The sequence below is a fragment of the Schistocerca piceifrons genome, unplaced genomic scaffold (assembly GCF_021461385.2).
Source record: "Schistocerca piceifrons isolate TAMUIC-IGC-003096 unplaced genomic scaffold, iqSchPice1.1 HiC_scaffold_1763, whole genome shotgun sequence".
Classification (NCBI taxonomy): domain Eukaryota; kingdom Metazoa; phylum Arthropoda; class Insecta; order Orthoptera; family Acrididae; genus Schistocerca; species Schistocerca piceifrons.
The window spans coordinates 40,945-56,821 of NW_025727638.1; the positions used below are offsets into that span (position 1 = coordinate 40,945).

Here is a 15,877-nt window from a genome sequence, read left to right on the forward strand (position 1 = left end):
ATATTCTGCCGATGATTCTGGTGAATCTCTTTCGGATGATGTCTTTGGGGATCTAACTGCGACGATCGCGCCTGACGCGAACGGCGAATTTCTCCGGGAGTTCCAAGTAGATGATGTTTTCGATTTTATTGCTCGCTCTCCGTCCAGTAAATCGCCGGGTCCAGACGGCCTGCCTAAAGAATTTTATCTCCGTTTTTGGCCTCTTTTGGGTGGCATTTTTACGCAGATTTTAAATGAGATTGTCAGGGGGATGGATGTGCCTGCCGATTTTAAAGTAGGGAAAATTGTTTTAATCCCGAAGTCCTCTGGTCGTTTATCTGCTGCCAATCTTCGTCCGCTCACATTGCTGAATTTTGACTATAAGACAGCTGCTAGAGCGCTCAATAGCCGGTTGTCTTCTCTGCTTCGGGGTGTGATTGGTGCACATCAATGTTGTTTTCATGATAGATCTATTCTGACACCAGTAGCCGAATATCGGGATGTTGTCTCGGTTGCGGCGGTTACAAACGTACATTGTGCCTTTGCCTTCCTTGATTTTTATAAGGCTTTTGATCACGTCAGTCATGTGTTTTTAGATCGTGTTTTAGGTACAATAGGTTTTAACGCTTCATCACGTGGTGTTCTTGGCAATTTGTATAGGGGAATAACAGCTCGGGTGTCAGTCAATGGGCAGCTGACGCCGCCCATTGCTATCCGCCGCGGAGTGCCTCAGGGTAGTCCGCTCTCTATGTCTTTATTCGTATTGTCCCTGGAACCGCTGCTTCGGACTATTGCTCTCAAGCTTCAGGGTATGTCCCTCTCTGGTGGGAAGCTCTCGGTTAAGGCATATGCGGATGATGTCGTTGTTCTCCTCCGTCAACGTGATGATATCCCGTTGTTGAAAGGGGCGGTTGATGCATACTGTCGTGTCTCTGGAGCGCGTCTCAATCAGGGTAAATGTAAGTTCCTTGATATTCGAGGATTTCGCGATGCTGACGTCCCTTGGGCCACTTTTGTCGATCGCCATACGTCCTTGGGGATTATCATTGATCGGTGTCCTCTAAAAATGGCGGCTCTCAATTGGAAATCTGTCACCGAGAAGATACAGGGGGCTCTGATGGTCCATGAGCAGCGCTCTGCTACCATTTTGCAAAAAGTCAGAATTTTAGACACCTACGTTCTATGTAAAGCTTATTATGTTGCTCAGCTGTTCCCACTTCCCATGATGGTGGCGAAAAGGTTGCGCCAATTGTCTAGCAGGTTTATATGGAAGGGCCATCTATTCAAGTTACGTTACGAGGTAATGACGAAACCGCGTATCTCCGGAGGCTTGGGCCTCTCTGACATTACTCGCAAGGCGTCTGCTTTGTACGTCCGCCGAACGACTCTAATTGTTACGCAGGAAGTGACTTCAATTACATCCAGGCTTTTTACTGTTGTGCGTCCGGCGAGCCTTGCTCCACCTGTCGATGTCGGACGCCTAAATTTTAAGTTGAAACACATTCGGGAATTTTACATTGCGGTGAGTTACCTCGGTGACGTCTTCTTGCGGCGACCGGTGCCAACGACCAAGGGCTTGATTGCCCGCTGGGAGGGGCTGGCCGTTCCCAATCCAATAGAACTGGCGTCTCCATCTGTGTCCTGGAGGAACGTCTGGAAGAACGTTAGTCTGCCGATCCACTCTATGGCCGTGGCGTCCACGTGGTATAGGGTAATAAATAATTTGGTTCCCACCAATGTACGACTGCACCGTATTGGTCTTTCTGACACGGACACCTGTACTCGGTGTGGTCTCCTGGATACCCTTGAACATCGATTCACCTGCTGTGGGCACCTTGCTAATTGGCGTTGGCTCAGGAAACAACTTGCTTTTGTCACTAGGTCTGCTGAAGCCGCTTATACTATTGACATCATCGTCCGGCCCGATTCTTCCTTTTTTCCGCGGACGAAGCTCCATACCGTCATGTGGTTGATTGGCCATTTCGTACATTTTGTCAACAGTTGTCATGAAGAGGATGGACACCTAGCGTTTCGGCAGTACATGCTTACTGCTTACTGGCAGCGCTTGCGATTGCCAGGCCTCCGAGATGATTTTGCCAATATGCTTAGCCTGACATTTGAAAGAGAGGGTGTTGGCTAAGGTCACCTGTGTGAGCCATTTTCTTTTATACTGTTTCTGAATTTGCCGCCTTTATGTAGTTTTCTTCTCTACACCAGGACTGAAGTTTTCGTGTTTTAACCTTTATTTCAGTAAGCAGTCTACATTATATAGTCATGTTTTAGGATTTTAATTTCAGTACTGTACTTCTTTTGAAGTGGCTGTGTGAAAAAAAAAAAAAAAAAAAAAAAAAAAAAAAAGTTGGTAGAGCGGTGGACTGTAGTGGAAGATTCACAGTTATCCATAGGTCGCTGGTTCAAATCCGGCCCAGAGGACTGTTTTTCTAATCTCAGGAGCAAAGAGGCTCCAGAGCATGCCCACTCGGTCAGAACCTCCCTATGTTTTAAACCTATTTTAAAGGAAATTCATTTGCTCAGCTTCTAGTAGCTAGTTGATAATCATGGGATTCTTAGCCTTCGTAGGATAATGATATTTCTTCGAATTATAGTAAAATTGCTTGCTCTTACAGGCATTACTCGTTTAATGTGCTATATAGGTCACATAGTCGCACCAATATTCAGCCGTTTCATAGACATCTCGTTTTTAATACAAACGTAGAAACTACACCCCTGAGCCTATCGCTGTTACTTCCTCGGCGAGAAACGCTTATTACAGAAAATTTAGACTAAACGAAGGTTCCACCGAGATTCGAACTCGGATCGCTGGATTCAGAGTCCAGAGTGCTAACCGTTACACCATGGAACCAGACAGGAGAATGGGACTCGTAAATACACTTAGCAGTGTTCTGACGTACTTCAGACACTTCCTACTTGCATTTTTTAACATAATTGACACGATCGAGCATTATAAAACTTAATCTGGGCAATGTTTGCACTTGCAGCCGATGACTGCATTTCCTGTGCGTCTATATGGCAGCGCTGAGTAGCAGTGTGTGGAAACGAAAGACAGGGACGGACGTAAAGCAATCAGTACGAATAAGAAAGTATGCAGGGCCTCTGGTAGCTCAGTTGGTAGAGCGGTGGACTGTAGTGGAAGATTCACAGTTATCCATAGGTCGCTGGTTCAAATCCGGCCCAGAGGACTGTTTTTCTAATCTCAGGAGCAAAGAGGCTCCAGAGCATGCCCACTCGGTCAGAACCTCCCTATGTTTTAAACCTATTTTAAAGGAAATTCATTTGCTCAGCTTCTAGTAGCTAGTTGATAATCATGGGATTCTTAGCCTTCGTAGGATAATGATATTTCTTCGAATTATAGTAAAATTGCTTGCTCTTACAGGCATTACTCGTTTAATGTGCTATATAGGTCACATAGTCGCACCAATATTCAGCCGTTTCATAGACATCTCGTTTTTAATACAAACGTAGAAACTACACCCCTGAGCCTATCGCTGTTACTTCCTCGGCGAGAAACGCTTATTACAGAAAATTTAGACTAAACGAAGGTTCCACCGAGATTCGAACTCGGATCGCTGGATTCAGAGTCCAGAGTGCTAACCGTTACACCATGGAACCAGACAGGAGAATGGGACTCGTAAATACACTTAGCAGTGTTCTGACGTACTTCAGACACTTCCTACTTGCATTTTTTAACATAATTGACACGATCGAGCATTATAAAACTTAATCTGGGCAATGTTTGCACTTGCAGCCGATGACTGCATTTCCTGTGCGTCTATATGGCAGCGCTGAGTAGCAGTGTGTGGAAACGAAAGACAGGGACGGACGTAAAGCAATCAGTACGAATAAGAAAGTATGCAGGGCCTCTGGTAGCTCAGTTGGTAGAGCGGTGGACTGTAGTGGAAGATTCACAGTTATCCATAGGTCGCTGGTTCAAATCCGGCCCAGAGGACTGTTTTTCTAATCTCAGGAGCAAAGAGGCTCCAGAGCATGCCCACTCGGTCAGAACCTCCCTATGTTTTAAACCTATTTTAAAGGAAATTCATTTGCTCAGCTTCTAGTAGCTAGTTGATAATCATGGGATTCTTAGCCTTCGTAGGATAATGATATTTCTTCGAATTATAGTAAAATTGCTTGCTCTTACAGGCATTACTCGTTTAATGTGCTATATAGGTCACATAGTCGCACCAATATTCAGCCGTTTCATAGACATCTCGTTTTTAATACAAACGTAGAAACTACACCCCTGAGCCTATCGCTGTTACTTCCTCGGCGAGAAACGCTTATTACAGAAAATTTAGACTAAACGAAGGTTCCACCGAGATTCGAACTCGGATCGCTGGATTCAGAGTCCAGAGTGCTAACCGTTACACCATGGAACCAGACAGGAGAATGGGACTCGTAAATACACTTAGCAGTGTTCTGACGTACTTCAGACACTTCGTACTTGCATTTTTTAACATAATTGACACGATCGAGCATTATAAAACTTAATCTGGGCAATGTTTGCACTTGCAGCCGATGACTGCATTTCCTGTGCGTCTATATGGCAGCGCTGAGTAGCAGTGTGTGGAAACGAAAGACAGGGACGGACGTAAAGCAATCAGTACGAATAAGAAAGTATGCAGGGCCTCTGGTAGCTCAGTTGGTAGAGCGGTGGACTGTAGTGGAAGATTCACAGTTATCCATAGGTCGCTGGTTCAAATCCGGCCCAGAGGACTGTTTTTCTAATCTCAGGAGCAAAGAGGCTCCAGAGCATGCCCACTCGGTCAGAACCTCCCTATGTTTTAAACCTATTTTAAAGGAAATTCATTTGCTCAGCTTCTAGTAGCTAGTTGATAATCATGGGATTCTTAGCCTTCGTAGGATAATGATATTTCTTCGAATTATAGTAAAATTGCTTGCTCTTACAGGCATTACTCGTTTAATGTGCTATATAGGTCACATAGTCGCACCAATATTCAGCCGTTTCATAGACATCTCGTTTTTAATACAAACGTAGAAACTACACCCCTGAGCCTATCGCTGTTACTTCCTCGGCGAGAAACGCTTATTACAGAAAATTTAGACTAAACGAAGGTTCCACCGAGATTCGAACTCGGATCGCTGGATTCAGAGTCCAGAGTGCTAACCGTTACACCATGGAACCAGACAGGAGAATGGGACTCGTAAATACACTTAGCAGTGTTCTGACGTACTTCAGACACTTCCTACTTGCATTTTTTAACATAATTGACACGATCGAGCATTATAAAACTTAATCTGGGCAATGTTTGCACTTGCAGCCGATGACTGCATTTCCTGTGCGTCTATATGGCAGCGCTGAGTAGCAGTGTGTGGAAACGAAAGACAGGGACGGACGTAAAGCAATCAGTACGAATAAGAAAGTATGCAGGGCCTCTGGTAGCTCAGTTGGTAGAGCGGTGGACTGTAGTGGAAGATTCACAGTTATCCATAGGTCGCTGGTTCAAATCCGGCCCAGAGGACTGTTTTTCTAATCTCAGGAGCAAAGAGGCTCCAGAGCATGCCCACTCGGTCAGAACCTCCCTATGTTTTAAACCTATTTTAAAGGAAATTCATTTGCTCAGCTTCTAGTAGCTAGTTGATAATCATGGGATTCTTAGCCTTCGTAGGATAATGATATTTCTTCGAATTATAGTAAAATTGCTTGCTCTTACAGGCATTACTCGTTTAATGTGCTATATAGGTCACATAGTCGCACCAATATTCAGCCGTTTCATAGACATCTCGTTTTTAATACAAACGTAGAAACTACACCCCTGAGCCTATCGCTGTTACTTCCTCGGCGAGAAACGCTTATTACAGAAAATTTAGACTAAACGAAGGTTCCACCGAGATTCGAACTCGGATCGCTGGATTCAGAGTCCAGAGTGCTAACCGTTACACCATTTTTGTAATATCGCGAATCGACGGTATCTCGTAAGGACAGAAAGAGCAGCAGCTGCCGCCGAGCCCAGGCGCCGTGCCTAACACGCAGAAGGTCCCCGGTTGGATTGCGGGCGGAAAGCCGTTTTCGTCGCACTCAGCAAGACACTTGCTACGATCTCTATTGTGACCATTTAAATCAACTTCAAACGTTCCATCAGCAGGGTGCACATGGCTCAAATGAAACATGAAAAGGTTTCAGAACTGGTTGTCGGATTTTAGCGCTGACTTGGAGGCCTGGAAATGCGCGAAACAGCCGCCGCCATGCGATTTGTTGCCACACCGTTGTACAAAACGCAAGGGCTCGTCCGGGATTTGAACCCGGGACCTCCTGCACCCGAAGCAGGAATCATACCCCTTTTTTTTTTTTTTTTTTTTTTTTTTTTTACAGTACTGAAATTAAAATCCTAAAACATGACTATATAATGTAGACTGCTGACTGAAATAAAGATTAAAACACGAAAACTTCAGTCCTGGTGTAGAGAAGAAACATATATAAAGGCGGCAAATCCAGAAACGGGATAAAAGAAAATGGCTCACACAGGTGACCTTAGCCAACACCCTCTCTTTCAAATGTCAGGCTAAGCATATTGGCAAAATCATCTCGGAGGCCTGGCAATCGCAAGCGCTGCCAGTAAGCAGTAAGCATGTACTGCCGAAACGCTAGGTGTCCATCCTCTTCATGACAACTGTTGACAAAATGTACGAAATGGCCAATCAACCACATGACGGTATGGAGCTTCGTCCGCGGAAAAAAGGAAGAATCGGGTCGGACGATGATGTCAATAGTATAAGCGGCTTCAGCAGACCTAGTGACAAAAGCAAGTTGTTTCCTGAGCCAACGCCAATTAGCAAGGTGCCCACAGCAGGTGAATCGATGTTCAAGGGTATCCAGGAGACCACACCGAGTACAGGTGTCCGTGTCAGAAAGACCAATACGGTGCAGTCGTACATTGGTGGGAACCAAATTATTTATTACCCTATACCACGTGGACGCCACGGCCATAGAGTGGATCGGCAGACTAACGTTCTTCCAGACGTTCCTCCAGGACACAGATGGAGACGCCAGTTCTATTGGATTGGGACCGGCCAGCCCCTCCCAGCGGGCAATCAAGCCCTTGGTCGTTGGCACCGGTCGCCGCAAGAAGACGTCACCGAGGTAACTCACCGCAATGTAAAATTCCCGAATATGTTTCAACTTAAAATTTAGGCGTCCGACATCGACAGGTGGAGCAAGGCTCGCCGGACGCACAACAGTAAAAAGCCTGGATGTAACTGAAGTCACTTCTTGCGTAATAATTAGAGTCGTTCGGCGGACGTACAAAGCAGACGCCTTGCGAGTAATGTCAGAGAGGCCCAAGCCTCCGGAGAGACGCGGTTTCGTCATTACCTCGTAACGTAACTTGAATAGATGGCCCTTCCATATAAACCTGCTAGACAATTGGCGCAACCTTTTCGCCACCATCATGGGAAGTGGGAACAGCTGAGCAACATAATAAGCTTTACATAGAACGTAGGTGTCTAAAATTCTGACTTTTTGCAAAATGGTAGCAGAGCGCTGCTCATGGACCATCAGAGCCCCCTGTATCTTCTCGGTGACAGATTTCCAATTGAGAGCCGCCATTTTTAGAGGACACCGATCAATGATAATCCCCAAGGACGTATGGCGATCGACAAAAGTGGCCCAAGGGACGTCTGCATCGCGAAATCCTCGAATATCAAGGAACTTACATTTACCCTGATTGAGACGCGCTCCAGAGACACGACAGTATGCATCAACCGCCCCTTTCAACAACGGGATATCATCACGTTGACGGAGGAGAACAACGACATCATCCGCATATGCCTTAACAGAGAGCTTCCCACCAGAGAGGGACATACCCTGAAGCTTGAGAGCAATAGTCCGAAGCAGCGGTTCCAGGGACAATACGAATAAAGACATAGAGAGCGGACTACCCTGAGGCACTCCGCGGCGGATAGCAATGGGCGGCGTCAGCTGCCCATTGACTGACACCCGAGCTGTTATTCCCCTATACAAATTGCCAAGAACACCACGTGATGAAGCGTTAAAACCTATTGTACCTAAAACACGATCTAAAAACACATGACTGACGTGATCAAAAGCCTTATAAAAATCAAGGAAGGCAAAGGCACAATGTACGTTTGTAACCGCCGCAACCGAGACAACATCCCGATATTCGGCTACTGGTGTCAGAATAGATCTATCATGAAAACAACATTGATGTGCACCAATCACACCCCGAAGCAGAGAAGACAACCGGCTATTGAGCGCTCTAGCAGCTGTCTTATAGTCAAAATTCAGCAATGTGAGCGGACGAAGATTGGCAGCAGATAAACGACCAGAGGACTTAGGGATTAAAACAATTTTCCCTACTTTAAAATCGGCAGGCACATCCATCCCCCTGACAATCTCATTTAAAATCTGCGTAAAAATGCCACCCAAAAGAGGCCAAAAACGGAGATAAAATTCTTTAGGCAGGCCGTCTGGACCCGGCGATTTACTGGACGGAGAGCGAGCAATAAAATCGAAAACATCATCTACCTGGAACTCCCGGAGAAATTCGCCGTTCGCATCAGGCGCGATCGTCGCAGTTAGATCCCCAAAGACATCATCCGAAAGAGACTCACCAGAATCATCGGCAGAATATAGACTAGTGTAATACTGATGAAGAGCACGAACCATTTCCTCCTGTGCAATAAGCTGTCGCCCATCATCCACCGTAAGAGAAGAGATGAAGGAGCGACGACGACGAGTCTGATGCCGTAGCAGGTGGTACAAGGATGTCAGTTCACCTTCAACAAGAGAGTGAGGTTTCGACTTAACTCGCAGACCATCCATCTGTCGTCGTTTAAGGCTCAAGAGCTTGGCTTTAATACGACGAACATCATGGATCCGCAGTGGAGAGGTACCCGCCGCGTCATATAGTTCACGCAGGACAGAGTAGTAATACTCATACGTGTTCTTAAAATCACGCGTCCTAGCAGCACAGTAGAAAATCAAAGTCTGACGAATCTTGGGCTTGGCAAACGCAGTCCACCAAACCAGCAAGGAGGGGTATCGCGGGACAGAGCGAAGACATCGCTCCCACACGCCACTTATAACATCATCCATAGCACTGTCGGCAAGGTGGGAAACATTTAACATCCACTGGGAACGATAAAGTTTTGCAGGTTGGCGACTAAGATTTACAGTTGCAGTAAAAGCACAATGGTCAGAAAAACTAGTAGGAATAACATCGACAGAAAGAATTTTATCACATAAAAAATCAGATAAATAGAATCTGTCGAGTCTACTGCATGAGGACGCGGTAAAAAACGTATATTTCACCAGGGTTGGATATTTGTGTTCCCAAACATCACGCAGATGCATCGTACGAACTAAGTCATGTAAATCACGGCAATAATTAAAATTGGGGGACTGGTCTGCAGGGCGTAAAACACAATTAAAATCGCCTCCGAGCAGGAGACTCCGAGGACTCTGGCGCAAAAGATAAATAAGCTCTTCTTTATAAAAGCGCGATCGAGCCACAGTGTGACCCGAACCAGAGGGGGCATACAAAACAACGAGGCGGAGATCAAAAAGACGACAACCAATCCCACGGCCAGAGTCAAGGAATTCAATGTCAGTAATAGGAATGCCCTCTCGAAAGAAAAGAGCAGTTCCTGTTGAATATTCCGGCGCGACATTAAAAACAGTTTGAAATCCAGGTAGAGAGAGATCAGAAAACAACACTTCCTGCAAAAACACTACGTCCGCACAGGCGTCGTAAATAAACTGCCGCAAAGAGGCAATGCGAACGTCGGACTCAATACGGTTAACATTTAAGGTAAGAAAGGTGTATGCTTGAACCATAGAGAGAAAAGCGAGAAAACAAATCACCTACACCGACGCACCAGCGTCACAGTCCATAGCAGGGGTGACAGAGGCATCCGAGGGAGGGGGACTGCTACCCCGTTCCGCGGATCCCTTACGTTTCGGTTTTTTACGAACAGCATTAACGTTCGGCTGAACGCGTAACTTGCGTCGGCTGACGGGCAAGGAAATTTCAGCCGCCGGTGACGTAGGAGGGTCAAGTTCTGTATCCGACACCACCCGCGCCGGTCCACATGCGGGATCCGGGGTCGCGGGGGAAACATCCGACAAAACGGAATGGTCAACACCTGCACTAGCTTCCGGCAAACATGGACTGCACGGAGGCGAAACGTGAGCAGGAAGGTCGGAGGCCGCAGAGTTGGAAGGAAGCGGAGCAGCTCCGCTGGCAGAGGTATGGGGCAGCGAAGCAGGAAGTTGTCGCGGCTCCACTTGTTGTGACAACGAAGTCGGTTCGGAAGACGGCGCCAACAGGCCCGACCGACGACCCGACTCGAGAGAAGCTGCGTCGGAGGCCGGAGGGGCGCCAGCAGCCGCCACCGGAACCGCTACCTCAGGAGGGCAGGGAGCAGCTACAGTACACAGTGGCTCGGAGGATGCCGGTCGCTCGGACTGGGGCATCTCAGGGAGATCCTCATCCGTACTATTTCCATCGTGTGGGCGACGCCTCTTATTATTCAAAAGTGGCACACCCACCTGAGGGACAGACGGAACAACATCAGATTTAGCACGCAAAGGAGGAAATTCTGTATCAGGGGTGCGCAAAACCTGTGGAGGGGCGCTACTACCACTGGACTGTGCTACACCAAGAGCAGAACCACCTGCAACGAGGTCAGCGACCGTTAACTTGCGACGCTGTTCGAGAGAATTTTTTAAAACAAAAACTCTCCGCGGACAGTCGGTACGCACGTGACCACTTTCATTGCACAAAAAACAGGTGCCCACCTGACCACTATATGTTACATGGACACGATATCCACCGATCTGCAGGTGAGATGGAATATTCTGCTTAACGTGCATTTCGACTGAACGAATACCACTGTAACATTGCAGGCGATGTTGGCTTGACCAGCGTTCAAGGCGAATGCTCTTTACATCACCATACTTCTGTAGACCCTCCTTAAGATAGACATTATCCACCTCCGGTGGAAGGTTGTAAACACGAACATTGGTATACGTGATGGAAGCATTGGAAAGCAGCACGGTACTTACAGAATCATCCCGATGCCGAAAGAGAACTTGATGACCATATTTAGAAAGAATTTTATCAACCTGAAGTGGGTCCATAAACTTAACAAAGAAAACATACAGTTCGGTATTAAAATAAGCAGTGTGCACCTGATCCGAATGAACACCAAAGGTATCTACCAACCAATCATGAATCTCAAGAGAACTAGGTTGCACATGGCGGGTTGACTTGTCAAAAGCAAAACTAACTGTAGCCTGACGAGGAATAACCTGGGACGACATTCTCAAAATATGCGGTCGAAACCGCTACACAAAAAACACTGAAATAAGGACAGAAAGTAACACAAGGTACGAAACAACGACGGAGAAACACTCACAGAAGTTGCAACACAACACGTAAACAAAAACGATAGTCCACTATACGTAACGCTACGGCGGAGCGGAAGACTAGGCACGTCCACACTGCACGGCGTCTAAAGCGGAACTGTGAACCATGGAACCAGACAGGAGAATGGGACTCGTAAATACACTTAGCAGTGTTCTGACGTACTTCAGACACTTCCTACTTGCATTTTTTAACATAATTGACACGATCGAGCATTATAAAACTTAATCTGGGCAATGTTTGCACTTGCAGCCGATGACTGCATTTCCTGTGCGTCTATATGGCAGCGCTGAGTAGCAGTGTGTGGAAACGAAAGACAGGGACGGACGTAAAGCAATCAGTACGAATAAGAAAGTATGCAGGGCCTCTGGTAGCTCAGTTGGTAGAGCGGTGGACTGTAGTGGAAGATTCACAGTTATCCATAGGTCGCTGATTCAAATCCGGCCCAGAGGACTGTTTTTCTAATCTCAGGAGCAAAGAGGCTCCAGAGCATGCCCACTCGGTCAGAACCTCCCTATGTTTTAAACCTATTTTAAAGGAAATTCATTTGCTCAGCTTCTAGTAGCTAGTTGATAATCATGGGATTCTTAGCCTTCGTAGGATAATGATATTTCTTCGAATTATAGTAAAATTGCTTGCTGTTACAGGCATTACTCGTTTAATGTGCTATATAGGTCACATAGTCGCACCAATATTCAGCCGTTTCATAGACATCTCGTTTTTAATACAAACGTAGAAACTACACCCCTGAGCCTATCGCTGTTACTTCCTCGGCGAGAAACGCTTATTACAGAAAATTTAGACTAAACGAAGGTTCCACCGAGATTCGAACTCGGATCGCTGGATTCAGAGTCCAGAGTGCTAACCGTTACACCATGGAACCAGACAGGAGAATGGGACTCGTAAATACACTTAGCAGTGTTCTGACGTACTTCAGACACTTCCTACTTGCATTTTTTAACATAATTGACACGATCGAGCATTATAAAACTTAATCTGGGCAATGTTTGCACTTGCAGCCGATGACTGCATTTCCTGTGCGTCTATATGGCAGCGCTGAGTAGCAGTGTGTGGAAACGAAAGACAGGGACGGACGTAAAGCAATCAGTACGAATAAGAAAGTATGCAGGGCCTCTGGTAGCTCAGTTGGTAGAGCGGTGGACTGTAGTGGAAGATTCACAGTTATCCATAGGTCGCTGGTTCAAATCCGGCCCAGAGGACTGTTTTTCTAATCTCAGGAGCAAAGAGGCTCCAGAGCATGCCCACTCGGTCAGAACCTCCCTATGTTTTAAACCTATTTTAAAGGAAATTCATTTGCTCAGCTTCTAGTAGCTAGTTGATAATCATGGGATTCTTAGCCTTCGTAGGATAATGATATTTCTTCGAATTATAGTAAAATTGCTTGCTCTTACAGGCATTACTCGTTTAATGTGCTATATAGGTCACATAGTCGCACCAATATTCAGCCGTTTCATAGACATCTCGTTTTTAATACAAACGTAGAAACTACACCCCTGAGCCTATCGCTGTTGCTTCCTCGGCGAGAAACGCTTATTACAGAAAATTTAGACTAAACGAAGGTTCCACCGAGATTCGAACTCGGATCGCTGGATTCAGAGTCCAGAGTGCTAACCGTTACACCATGGAACCAGACAGGAGAATGGGACTCGTAAATACACTTAGCAGTGTTCTGACGTACTTCAGACACTTCCTACTTGCATTTTTTAACATAATTGACACGATCGAGCATTATAAAACTTAATCTGGGCAATGTTTGCACTTGCAGCCGATGACTGCATTTCCTGTGCGTCTATATGGCAGCGCTGAGTAGCAGTGTGTGGAAACGAAAGACAGGGACGGACGTAAAGCAATCAGTACGAATAAGAAAGTATGCAGGGCCTCTGGTAGCTCAGTTGGTAGAGCGGTGGACTGTAGTGGAAGATTCACAGTTATCCATAGGTCGCTGGTTCAAATCCGGCCCAGAGGACTGTTTTTCTAATCTCAGGAGCAAAGAGGCTCCAGAGCATGCCCACTCGGTCAGAACCTCCCTATGTTTTAAACCTATTTTAAAGGAAATTCATTTGCTCAGCTTCTAGTAGCTAGTTGATAATCATGGGATTCTTAGCCTTCGTAGGATAATGATATTTCTTCGAATTATAGTAAAATTGCTTGCTCTTACAGGCATTACTCGTTTAATGTGCTATATAGGTCACATAGTCGCACCAATATTCAGCCGTTTCATAGACATCTCGTTTTTAATACAAACGTAGAAACTACACCCCTGAGCCTATCGCTGTTACTTCCTCGGCGAGAAACGCTTATTACAGAAAATTTAGACTAAACGAAGGTTCCACCGAGATTCGAACTCGGATCGCTGGATTCAGAGTCCAGAGTGCTAACCGTTACACCATGGAACCAGACAGGAGAATGGGACTCGTAAATACACTTAGCAGTGTTCTGACGTACTTCAGACACTTCCTACTTGCATTTTTTAACATAATTGACACGATCGAGCATTATAAAACTTAATCTGGGCAATGTTTGCACTTGCAGCCGATGACTGCATTTCCTGTGCGTCTATATGGCAGCGCTGAGTAGCAGTGTGTGGAAACGAAAGACAGGGACGGACGTAAAGCAATCAGTACGAATAAGAAAGTATGCAGCGCCTCTGGTAGCTCAGTTGGTAGAGCGGTGGACTGTAGTGGAAGATTCACAGTTATCCATAGGTCGCTGGTTCAAATCCGGCCCAGAGGACTGTTTTTCTAATCTCAGGAGCAAAGAGGCTCCAGAGCATGCCCACTCGGTCAGAACCTCCCTATGTTTTAAACCTATTTTAAAGGAAATTCATTTGCTCAGCTTCTAGTAGCTAGTTGATAATCATGGGATTCTTAGCCTTCGTAGGATAATGATATTTCTTCGAATTATAGTAAAATTGCTTGCTCTTACAGGCATTACTCGTTTAATGTGCTATATAGGTCACATAGTCGCACCAATATTCAGCCGTTTCATAGACATCTCGTTTTTAATACAAACGTAGAAACTACACCCCTGAGCCTATCGCTGTTACTTCCTCGGCGAGAAACGCTTATTACAGAAAATTTAGACTAAACGAAGGTTCCACCGAGATTCGAACTCGGATCGCTGGATTCAGAGTCCAGAGTGCTAACCGTTACACCATGGAACCAGACAGGAGAATGGGACTCGTAAATACACTTAGCAGTGTTCTGACGTACTTCAGACACTTCGTACTTGCATTTTTTAACATAATTGACACGATCGAGCATTATAAAACTTAATCTGGGCAATGTTTGCACTTGCAGCCGATGACTGCATTTCCTGTGCGTCTATATGGCAGCGCTGAGTAGCAGTGTGTGGAAACGAAAGACAGGGACGGACGTAAAGCAATCAGTACGAATAAGAAAGTATGCAGGGCCTCTGGTAGCTCAGTTGGTAGAGCGGTGGACTGTAGTGGAAGATTCACAGTTATCCATAGGTCGCTGGTTCAAATCCGGCCCAGAGGACTGTTTTTCTAATCTCAGGAGCAAAGAGGCTCCAGAGCATGCCCACTCGGTCAGAACCTCCCTATGTTTTAAACCTATTTTAAAGGAAATTCATTTGCTCAGCTTCTAGTAGCTAGTTGATAATCATGGGATTCTTAGCCTTCGTAGGATAATGATATTTCTTCGAATTATAGTAAAATTGCTTGCTCTTACAGGCATTACTCGTTTAATGTGCTATATAGGTCACATAGTCGCACCAATATTCAGCCGTTTCATAGACATCTCGTTTTTAATACAAACGTAGAAACTACACCCCTGAGCCTATCGCTGTTACTTCCTCGGCGAGAAACGCTTATTACAGAAAATTTAGACTAAACGAAGGTTCCACCGAGATTCGAACTCGGATCGCTGGATTCAGAGTCCAGAGTGCTAACCGTTACACCATGGAACCAGACAGGAGAATGGGACTCGTAAATACACTTAGCAGTGTTCTGACGTACTTCAGACACTTCCTACTTGCATTTTTTAACATAATTGACACGATCGAGCATTATAAAACTTAATCTGGGCAATGTTTGCACTTGCAGCCGATGACTGCATTTCCTGTGCGTCTATATGGCAGCGCTGAGTAGCAGTGTGTGGAAACGAAAGACAGGGACGGACGTAAAGCAATCAGTACGAATAAGAAAGTATGCAGGGCCTCTGGTAGCTCAGTTGGTAGAGCGGTGGACTGTAGTGGAAGATTCACAGTTATCCATAGGTCGCTGGTTCAAATCCGGCCCAGAGGACTGTTTTTCTAATCTCAGGAGCAAAGAGGCTCCAGAGCATGCCCACTCGGTCAGAACCTCCCTATGTTTTAAACCTATTTTAAAGGAAATTCATTTGCTCAGCTTCTAGTAGCTAGTTGATAATCATGGGATTCTTAGCCTTCGTAGGATAATGATATTTCTTCGAATTATAGTAAAATTGCTT

The 15,877-nt window shown here is 45.7% G+C and overlaps 19 non-coding genes across 19 annotated transcripts; 10 read left to right on the top strand and 9 right to left on the bottom strand.

Moving 5' to 3' along the window:
- Nucleotides 1-2,770: 2,770 nt before the first annotated feature.
- Trnaq-cug lies at nucleotides 2,771-2,842 on the bottom strand. Its single transcript has one exon. It is a non-coding gene; the product is annotated as a tRNA-Gln (tRNA).
- A 248-nt stretch (nucleotides 2,843-3,090) lies between these two features.
- On the top strand, nucleotides 3,091-3,179 carry Trnay-gua. Its single transcript is given in 2 exon segments — nucleotides 3,091-3,127; nucleotides 3,144-3,179. It is a non-coding gene; the product is annotated as a tRNA-Tyr (tRNA).
- A 358-nt stretch (nucleotides 3,180-3,537) lies between these two features.
- On the bottom strand, nucleotides 3,538-3,609 carry Trnaq-cug. The gene has a single exon. It is a non-coding gene; the product is annotated as a tRNA-Gln (tRNA).
- Nucleotides 3,610-3,857: 248 nt separating this feature from the next.
- Trnay-gua lies at nucleotides 3,858-3,946 on the top strand. Its single transcript is given in 2 exon segments — nucleotides 3,858-3,894; nucleotides 3,911-3,946. It is a non-coding gene; the product is annotated as a tRNA-Tyr (tRNA).
- Nucleotides 3,947-4,304: 358 nt separating this feature from the next.
- Nucleotides 4,305-4,376, bottom strand: Trnaq-cug. Its single transcript has one exon. It is a non-coding gene; the product is annotated as a tRNA-Gln (tRNA).
- Nucleotides 4,377-4,624: 248 nt separating this feature from the next.
- On the top strand, nucleotides 4,625-4,713 carry Trnay-gua. The gene is given in 2 exon segments: nucleotides 4,625-4,661; nucleotides 4,678-4,713. It is a non-coding gene; the product is annotated as a tRNA-Tyr (tRNA).
- Nucleotides 4,714-5,071: 358 nt separating this feature from the next.
- Nucleotides 5,072-5,143, bottom strand: Trnaq-cug. Its single transcript has one exon. It is a non-coding gene; the product is annotated as a tRNA-Gln (tRNA).
- A 248-nt stretch (nucleotides 5,144-5,391) lies between these two features.
- On the top strand, nucleotides 5,392-5,480 carry Trnay-gua. The gene is given in 2 exon segments: nucleotides 5,392-5,428; nucleotides 5,445-5,480. It is a non-coding gene; the product is annotated as a tRNA-Tyr (tRNA).
- A 6,289-nt stretch (nucleotides 5,481-11,769) lies between these two features.
- Nucleotides 11,770-11,858, top strand: Trnay-gua. Its single transcript is given in 2 exon segments — nucleotides 11,770-11,806; nucleotides 11,823-11,858. It is a non-coding gene; the product is annotated as a tRNA-Tyr (tRNA).
- A 358-nt stretch (nucleotides 11,859-12,216) lies between these two features.
- Nucleotides 12,217-12,288, bottom strand: Trnaq-cug. The gene has a single exon. It is a non-coding gene; the product is annotated as a tRNA-Gln (tRNA).
- A 248-nt stretch (nucleotides 12,289-12,536) lies between these two features.
- On the top strand, nucleotides 12,537-12,625 carry Trnay-gua. Its single transcript is given in 2 exon segments — nucleotides 12,537-12,573; nucleotides 12,590-12,625. It is a non-coding gene; the product is annotated as a tRNA-Tyr (tRNA).
- Nucleotides 12,626-12,983: 358 nt separating this feature from the next.
- On the bottom strand, nucleotides 12,984-13,055 carry Trnaq-cug. Its single transcript has one exon. It is a non-coding gene; the product is annotated as a tRNA-Gln (tRNA).
- Nucleotides 13,056-13,303: 248 nt separating this feature from the next.
- On the top strand, nucleotides 13,304-13,392 carry Trnay-gua. The gene is given in 2 exon segments: nucleotides 13,304-13,340; nucleotides 13,357-13,392. It is a non-coding gene; the product is annotated as a tRNA-Tyr (tRNA).
- Nucleotides 13,393-13,750: 358 nt separating this feature from the next.
- Nucleotides 13,751-13,822, bottom strand: Trnaq-cug. Its single transcript has one exon. It is a non-coding gene; the product is annotated as a tRNA-Gln (tRNA).
- A 248-nt stretch (nucleotides 13,823-14,070) lies between these two features.
- Nucleotides 14,071-14,159, top strand: Trnay-gua. Its single transcript is given in 2 exon segments — nucleotides 14,071-14,107; nucleotides 14,124-14,159. It is a non-coding gene; the product is annotated as a tRNA-Tyr (tRNA).
- A 358-nt stretch (nucleotides 14,160-14,517) lies between these two features.
- Trnaq-cug lies at nucleotides 14,518-14,589 on the bottom strand. Its single transcript has one exon. It is a non-coding gene; the product is annotated as a tRNA-Gln (tRNA).
- Nucleotides 14,590-14,837: 248 nt separating this feature from the next.
- On the top strand, nucleotides 14,838-14,926 carry Trnay-gua. The gene is given in 2 exon segments: nucleotides 14,838-14,874; nucleotides 14,891-14,926. It is a non-coding gene; the product is annotated as a tRNA-Tyr (tRNA).
- Nucleotides 14,927-15,284: 358 nt separating this feature from the next.
- Trnaq-cug lies at nucleotides 15,285-15,356 on the bottom strand. Its single transcript has one exon. It is a non-coding gene; the product is annotated as a tRNA-Gln (tRNA).
- Nucleotides 15,357-15,604: 248 nt separating this feature from the next.
- Nucleotides 15,605-15,693, top strand: Trnay-gua. The gene is given in 2 exon segments: nucleotides 15,605-15,641; nucleotides 15,658-15,693. It is a non-coding gene; the product is annotated as a tRNA-Tyr (tRNA).
- Nucleotides 15,694-15,877: the final 184 nt, after the last annotated feature.